This window comes from Myotis lucifugus, unplaced genomic scaffold, assembly GCF_000147115.1.
Source record: "Myotis lucifugus unplaced genomic scaffold, Myoluc2.0 scaffold_131, whole genome shotgun sequence".
Lineage (NCBI taxonomy): Eukaryota > Metazoa > Chordata > Mammalia > Chiroptera > Vespertilionidae > Myotis > Myotis lucifugus.
In genome coordinates this window covers 3,342,471-3,351,575 of record NW_005871179.1, presented here as the reverse complement: position 1 = coordinate 3,351,575, position 9,105 = coordinate 3,342,471, and positions in this window count along the sequence as shown.

Sequence of the window (9,105 nt, the reverse complement as noted above, 5' to 3'; positions counted from 1 at the left end):
AAACCACTGTTCTCAATCCCTAGGGCAGGGGTCCTCAAACTACGGCCCGTGGGCCACATGCGGCCCGCCGAAAACATTTATCCGGCCCGCCGGGTGTTTTTGCCGCCGCTGTGTACATAGGAACTTGTTCATAGTTTTTTTTTAAACTATAGTCCGGCCCTCCAACGGTCTGAGGGACAGTGAACTGGCCCCCTGTTTAAAAAGTTTGAGGACCCCTGCCCTAGGGTGAAATAAGGAACAGAGCAGTCTTGAGTGACACTGATGCTATCCAGGGAGTCTGCCACCAGAAGCTCAACATTTGAGCCACTGAAAATCACCCAGGAAGCATGTGATACTGGCTTTATACAATTACTGACTTATAAAGCTTCAGCACACTAGCTAGTGGGGCCCAAGTAGAAATTTCCTTTAAGAAATGATTGAGCCCTGGCTGGTATGGCTCAGTTGGTTGGAGCATCATCCCATGCACCAAAAGATTGCAGGTTTGATTCCTGGTCAGGGTACATTCCTACATTGCAGGTTCATTCTCTGGTCCGGGTGCATACGGAGGCAACCATGTTTCTCTCACATTGATTTTTCTCTCTCTCCTCTCTCTCTCTCTCTCTCTGTCTCTCTCTCTCTCTCTCTCTCTCTCTCTCATCAATGAAAAATATGTCCTCACATGAGGATTAAAAATAAAAGAGAAATTCTTGAGAGGCAATAGAAGCACACAGCTTCATACAAACCTTCCTTCAGCCACTATCCAGCTGTGTGACTTTAGGCATCTCTTAACCCAGTGGTTCTCAACCTTCTGGCCCTTTAAATACAGTTCCTCATGTTGTGACCCAACCATAAAATTATTTTCGTTGCTACTTCATAACTGTAATGTTGCTACTGTTATGAATCGTCATGTAAATATCTGATATGCAGGATGGTCTTAGGCGACCCCTGTGAAAGGGTCGTTCGACCGCCAAAGGGGTCGCTACCCACAGGTTGAGAACCGCTGTACCTCTCTGAGCTTCAATTTCCCCAGTTGTAGAATATGATTAATAATACCTACTTCAAAGGGTATCATAAAATAAAATTAATGTACATAAACTATTTAGTACAGTCCTTAGTGCCCAGGAAGAGCTCATGAAATCGTAGCTGTTGATATTATTACGGGGCCATCAGTGTACACTCCAGCACCAGCACTGAGGTAAGGTGGAAAACAGTGGGGCTTTAGGACCATGCAGACCTGGTCTGAAACCCTAATTCCATGACTTCCATTATGTGGCCTTGGGAAAGTTAATTAACTTCTTTGAGCTTCAGTCTCCCTCTCTAAGAAGACATTGATAATCCCTGCCTGGTCACCAGGATAGAGTCCAGCCATCACCTGAACCTGAGCACATAAAAGGTACTCAGGAAAAATTAGCTGCATTGGTTCAGAATCATCACTCTCTTTCCAGTATCCTGCACCTTGTTTGTTCGGTAATTTTTGTTGAGAGAAAAAGGTCTGCTCAGACTGATTTTCTCTGGGATAACATATTGATTTTCTCAAAGTCAGTGGGCTCTCTCCTGTTGTGATTCATCTTGCCATCTCTATACTATCTGACCTTGGTCACCTCTGACTTTTTTGAGACTGCCTCCCTCTTTCTCTTGGTTTCCTTGACTCTGATGCCCCAATATCTCTCCCTCCCTCCCTCTCTCATTCTTCCCAGGCTCTTCTCTTCATCCTTCTTCACTTATTTTTCTGTCCTTTGCTCCACATTCTACCTGCTCTGCCTGACAGAAAGGCCACACACAGTCACCAAAAGCAAGTTCAGTCTGATCTCAAAGGCATCCTTATTCCTCTGGCCACCCACACATCAAATCCCAGATTCTTGTCCTTTTCCTTTCCTCTCTTTCTGAATGCAATCAGTTGCCAAGCATTTCTAGTGTGTGTGTTTTTCTTCAAAACATTCTCACATCCACTTCCTTCTATTCCATTTTCCCTCTTGCTACTCTAGTCCAATATCAACCAGATCTGATCTAGTTTAAATGACGAATTCCAATCCATCCTGAATATTGTAGCCTTCCTAAAGATGATTTTAAGCATGCCAAATATTCTCCTTCCACCACCCTCCCATCCCCATTAAAAATCCTATTAAGGGCCCGGCTGGTGTGGCTCAGTGGTTGAGTGTTGACCTATGAACCAGGAAATCACGGTTTGATTTCTGTTCAGGGCACATGTGTGCAGGCTTATGCCTGAGTTGTGGGCTTGGACCCCCAGTGGGGCGTGTGCAGGGGACAGCTGATTAATGATTCTCTGTCATCATTGATGTTTCTTTCTCTCCCTCTCCCTTCCTCTCTGAAATATATATACATATATATATTTTTTTCTATTAAGGCTTTTTGCTTCCTACAGCAGATCTGAGAACATTTCAGGCCTTCCATATCTGATTTTCTACTAGTAGATTTGATTTTCTATCCGGCCCCAATGCAGACTTTCCATTCCATGCATGCCTTGTACATGTCCATCTCCTCTTCTTGGCATCTGTAGCCTCCCTGCTTGGAGTGTCCTCCCTCCATTTTCATTTAATTGATTAGAGAGAGAAGAAGAGGAAGGGAGAGGGAGAGAGAATAATCAATGTGAGAAACATTGATCGATTGCCTATGCACTCGCCCTGACCAGGAATCAAACTTCTTGGTGTATGGGATGATGTTCCAACCAAATGAGCCACACCGGGCCAGTGCTGATCCATCTTTTAAGACCTGGCTGAAAACTCAACTTCCTCCTGAAGCCTTCCCTGCCCACTCCAGTCCGCAGTTATCACTTTATCTGAGCTTCTTCAATATGTTGGTGTGGTGGTAGTGATGGAGAGCTGTCTGTCAGAGAGGATGGTCAGTGTCTGCTGGCACACATGCCTATGCCTTCAACTTATGCCTGAGGGCAGAGTTGGTATCCCCTACATACTGAAACCGAGGGTCCCTAAGACTTTGATTAAATTTCGTTTTTGTGGGGGTTTTACTGACTTTTTACAGAGAGGGAAGAAGGGAGAGCAAGAGCGAGAGGGAGAGAGAGAGATAAACATCAATTTGTTGTTCCACTTATTTATGCATTCATTGGTTGATTCTTGTATGTGCCCTGTCTGGGGATCAAACCCAAAACCTTGGTATAGCAGGATGATGTTCTAACCAATGGAGCTACCAGGCCAGGGCCAAGATTAAATTTAGTTTTAAATCCTAGCTCTCGAAATCATATCTCTCTTTATGTACATACCTCTCAGAAACCTACCCTTTCCCCCAGATAATCAGCAATCTCCCATGCAGCAGAAGACAGTAACCTAGACCAGACTAATTGTCACCTGATCCAGGCCTCTGGCAGGCTAAAGTTATCTTGACCTAAGTTATGTTTCAGGTCCTGAGCCCTAAGGTGGAACCACAACTACCCGCTTGCTATTTTCTCATTAGACCAGACAGAGGAAAAGACCTCATAATGGTCCTCAAGACCTGAAGAAATGATTCATCACCCTTACCCCACCTCCAACCAATCAGTATCCCTAACCCATGGTATCTTGAAAACTTGCCCTATATAATATGTAACCTATACTCCATTAGGGAGTCAGATTTTTAAAAAATATATTTATTGATTTTTACAGAGAGAGGAATAGCGAGGGAGAGAGAGAAACATCAATGTGAGAGCCGAACATCGATTGGGTGCATCCTCCACACCTACCAGGGATCGAGCCTGCAACCCGAATATGTATCCTGATGGGGAATCGAACTGGCAGCCTTTTGGTTCATGGGAAGACGCCCAACCAATTGAGCCACATTGGCTAGGGTGGGAGTTGAATTTTTAGGGCATTAACTCCCCACATCTGTATTGACCAATTCAATATTAATCTATTTTTTCTTTTTGCGCTGCAAACTCCTGCTAGTGCATTTCTCAGGGCCAGTGTCTGCAGGCAGGCTGACTCAAGGAGAAAACAGTGGGGTTCCAGTAACAATACTCCTGGATGACAAAGCATAGTGTCATAGTGGTTTGGAGTTGGACAGACTTGTGTTCAAATCCTAATCTGTCACTTTCCCACTGGTTGCAAGGCCTTAGCAAGTGACCTGAACTCTCCAAGTCTCACTTTTCTCATCTAAAAAATAGGTGTCATAATGGCCTCTTAGAGTTGTTGTGAAGATTAAATGATAATGTATACAAAGGACTTTGCACAGTGCCTAGCACTCAGTCTACATTCAATGAAAGGTAGAGATTATTACAGTTCCTGGAACCCTACAGTCCTAAACATCACTTCTGCAGCCCTGCTCATTTGCATAGCCAAAGAGTAATTTACATAGACTGTGATATTTTACTATAGGTATATCTGCTTTCAAAACAGTTCTCTCTTTCCAACTTTCCATTTTTATAAATGGCACCACTGTTCCAAGGCTCCCAGGCTCAAACATTGGCAGCATACTCAGCTTTTCCTGCTCTTTCATGGGCCAAACCCGTTGGCACTTAACCATGGGCTGTCTCTGTTCTGAGAATGTCTTAGCTCCCCATTGGGATTGTAAATGCTTTGACAACAGGAACTCTGACTTACACTGCCTTGGTTTTTGATACACTGACATAGAGCAGGGTCTCAGTGCATATTTGTTTTCTGACAAGATGCTATCAACAAATTAATATACATGAGCAGGTGTGAAGGAGGTACTATAACTATCTGAAACAAGGATAAGGTATTTTGTGATTATGTTTGATCCTCTCCCCTTTCTCTGCTCCATGATTTCCTCCTACTCATTCTCTAAGGCCCAAATCAATATCCTCCTCTGTGAGATCTGCCATAAGCATCATTTCCTTTCTTTCATTTATACTATATAGTTAATTGCATAGAGTTTTTACCAATTTTTAAAATTAAAAACTGAAAAAATTAAAATGATACAGAAAGGTATAAAGGTGTGGTGAAATTTTTCTCTTATTCCCACTTCTCAAAGATAACAACTGGGAACCTTTTGGTGAACATCCCTCCAGATCTTTTACTGTCGCATTGGGAATTAATATCCTATACTAAAATAGAATATGAAAATAATCTTTTTTAAAATAATTGTGTTTCTCTTAGATTTTACATGCCATTTTCTGGGCCAGGGGAGGAGGATTATAATAAATCCAAGTTATAAAATGAATGAGTAAACTTCAAATCTGTCCCCTAGCACTCAACAACTCTATTCCAGAGCACTTATCTCACTGCACAGTTTGTGTACACCTCTGCCTCTCAGCTGGCTTGTCCACGGGGGCAACAACTGACATTAATTTTCATATTCCCAACACCTAATTTGCACATAGGAAGCACTCAGTAAATGTTTTTGCAAAGAATGACTTAATTTTCATCTCCCATCCTTCTTAATATGTTTTACGGCTTGATTTATCCTATCTAATAAAAGAGTGATACGCAAATTGACCATCACTCCAACACACAAGATGGCCGCCCCCATGTAGACACAAGATGGCCAGCAGGGGAGGGCAGTTGGGGGCGACCAGGCCTGCAGGGGAGGGCAGTTAGGGGTAATCGGGCCAGCAGGGGAGCAGTTAGGCATCAATCAGGCTGGCAGGGGAGTGGTTAGGGGGTGATCAGGCTGGCAGGCAGAAGCAGTTAGGGGCAATCAGGCAGGCAGGCAGGCAGGCAAGCAGTTGGGAGCCAGCAGTCCTGGATTGTGAGAGGGATGCCCAAAACGGGCAGTTGGACATCCCTTGAGGGGTCCCAGATTGGAGAGGGTGCAGGCTGGGCTGAGGGACACACACACACACACACACACACACACACACACACCCTGCATGAATTTTGTGCACTGGGCCTCTAGTCTTTAATAATAAGTAGATTTACTTTGAGAATTTTGCATCTCACCTTTAAATGATTGATCTATCAGTTAGAGCCTCAGCAGGAAATTGAACTAAACCCAGATGACTCCAACTTTAATGAAGGCACTATTCAAGATGTGTAAGCACAGTTAAGGGAACCAAAAATGGAGGATGAGGTGGCCAGACACGAGCAACACCAGGAAGTTAGGACCATGCTTGTCAGAAAGGCAAGGGTGAGGAAATGGAGTTCCCTGATCCCAGTGAGACCCCAAGCCATGGAAAAGGGGCTGCTGACAGAAGCTGCTGAGAAGGAAGCAGCAACTGCCAGAAAATAAGAAAATGCAGCCCAGAGCAGGGAAAAACCCCAGACTCACTCTCCTTCTGCATGCCCATCTCTTGCTAGTTCCTTCCATTGGTGGAACCCAAGTGAGCAATGAGCCCCGGTGTTAAGTCCATGGAGCTTAGCTTCCTGGGGCACAGGGCAAACACAGTTACCAACCACAAGGCAGCTGAATAATGTCAGGTATTCTTCCACCTGGAACCTAAATTGTGAAGTTAGCCGCCACCAATGTTTTTCATACCAGATAGTCGGGCATGGGGGGAACTAGAGAAGTGGAGAAGAAGAAATAATCAATGAATGTAAGATATCCACAGTAGCTACAGATCCTGCCTCAGTAGGCGATCATGAGGCTAAGCTGGTACTCATAGCTCCCTTCTTCCACCATCTATTCTATATTCTCCTTACCTTCTGCCAGCACACTGGCTGGAGCGGAGTCTTGGCTTGGTGGGATGACCCGAACCTTCATTTCCACTGGATTCACTGCGAGGTGGTCCTGTCTTTTTATTGCTTTGCTATAGTTTTACATTTATGGTTATTGGGTATGGGAGTACTAAGAGACACCCTGGTGAATCCACTGGAAACAGACATAGTTCTCCTTGTCCCATGTGGTAGCAGCAACCTAATTTCCACTTGATAATCACCCTAGCCAATATTGAAAACCTTTTTTTTTTTTTTGCTATTGACTCAATTGCCTGAGAAGCCCAGAATGACCAGAGGGAAGTCAGAGCCTCCAATTTAAAGGGTATAATTTAATGTTTGTATTCTCTGAAGGAAGTGTTCTTTGGGAAATAAGACCTCCACTCACTTAAACCAAAATTGCAGGAGAAAAACAAACAAAAAAAATTTAGTGAATTATTAAGTATAAATATGAGAAGTATCACTCCCACTTCCTCCCTGGACCCTTGTATTCTGGCCATGGAGAAGATGGTACCATATATTAGTTTTTTAAAGGTATATACACATCCTTTGACATCACCCCAACTTTGCAGATTGTTGTCTCCTAGATGGCATTCCCAGAAACCACCTGGCTGTGATTTACTAAGCTATTTCTATGCATCCAGAATTTGTCTTAAGGTGTGACATCTTAAGGAAGTTTTTGCTGATGGCTTTACCATCTCTCTATGAAAGGGATATTTTGGTTATTTGAGAACATCTTGCATTTTCATCACCAAAACAAACACAACCAAGAAAACAGGAACCACTCTTGTTCTATAGCGACCTTCTTAGGTTCAACAGGCAGACCCCACCTAAGATACTTGGCTTTTGCCATGCTATTTGATGCCTAATTATCACTCATATCTCAGCTCTCGTTGGCTTACCCCATCTAGTGGAGAATATGTCCTGTATCAGCCATTTTCACAGAAATGTTTTAGATCTCCTATTAAGAACCATTGCTAATGACAACCTGGTAATTCTGTGGCACTTACAAGTGTGAAAGCTCTGTAACCATCAACAAAGTGTCAAGTGGGCCCTGTGTTGAAGTCCGGGAAAAAAAATACTAGTCCCTTGCCGAAACCGGTTTGGCTCAGTGGATAGAGCGTCGGCTTGCAGACTGAAAGGTCCCAGGTTCGATTCCGGTCAAGGGCATGTACCTGGGTTGCGGGCACATCCTCAGTAGGAGATGTGCAGGAGGCAGCTGATCGATGTTTCTCTCTCATCGATGTTTCTAACTCTCTATCTCTCTCCCTTCCTCTCTGTAAAAAATCAATCTACACTAATAAAAGAGAAACACGGTAATTAGCGTACGACCGCTACCCTTCCCATTGGCTAATCAGCATATCCTTATGCAAATTAACTGTCAGCCAAGATGGCGGCTGGCAGCCATGCACTGAAGCGAGCAGGGAGGCTTGCTTTCTCCAGTGACTGCTAACTCCAACGTTCCCCACCTAACTTGCCGGCCTCTCAGCTGCAACTCTAAGCAACTATGTACTATGTTGCAAATAAGAAACTAAACAAAACCCCAGAAACCAGCCGGACTGAAAGCCAGCCAGACCGCAACATTGTATTGATGTTTTCAGCAGTGAGGCCTCAGAGCTAAAGCTGGCCCAGAATAAAAAAAAAAAAAAAAGAAACAAGGAGTGGTTGGGAGCTTCAGTCACCCACTTGCGGAAAACAGCCCTCAGCCCTTCACCCAGACTGGCTAGGCACCCCAGTGGGGACCCCCACCCTGATCCAGGACACCCTTCAGGGCAAACCAGCCAGCCCCTACCGATGCACCAGGCCTCTATTCTATATAGTAAAAGGGTAATATGCCTCCCGGCACCGGGATCAGCATGACAGGGGGCAGCGCCCAAACCCCCTGATCAGCCCTGCTCTGTGCCTGATAGGGGGGAGCTCCCCAATCCCCTGATCGCCCTGCGGCTCTGTGTGTGACAGGGGGCGGGGCCACAACCTCTCTATCCGCCCTGCTCTGTTCGTGACAGGGGAAGGCGCCCCAACCCCCTGATCAGCCCTGCTCTGTGCCTGATAGGGGGGAGCTCCCCAATCCCCTGATTGCCCTGCAGCTCTGTGTTTGACAGGGTGCGGCACACCAACCCCCTGATTGGCCCTGCTCTGTGTGTGACAGGGTGCGGCGCCCCAACCCCACCCCCCACAGGCCCTGCTCTGTGTGTGACAGGGTAGAGCCATAACCTCCCCATTGGCCCTGCCCTGAGTGTGACAGGGTGCAGCGCCCCAACCCCCTGATTGGCCCTGCTCTCGTGGATGAAAGGGGGAGTGCCCCCACTTCCCCAATCGCCCCTTCTCTTTGATAACAGGGGGGAGGTCCTCAACCCCCTGATGGGCCTGCTCTGTGCGTGACAAGGGGGAGTCCCTCAACCCCCTGATCGGCCCTGGCTCTGTGCATGACAGGAGGGGAGGTATCCAACCCCCTGGATCGTCCCCTGCTCTGTGAAGTGAAAGGGGGGGACCCCGCAACTTCTCTATCCTCCCCTGCTTTTGATGGGAAAAGGGGGGGGGTGCCCCAAACCCCCCAAATCGGCCC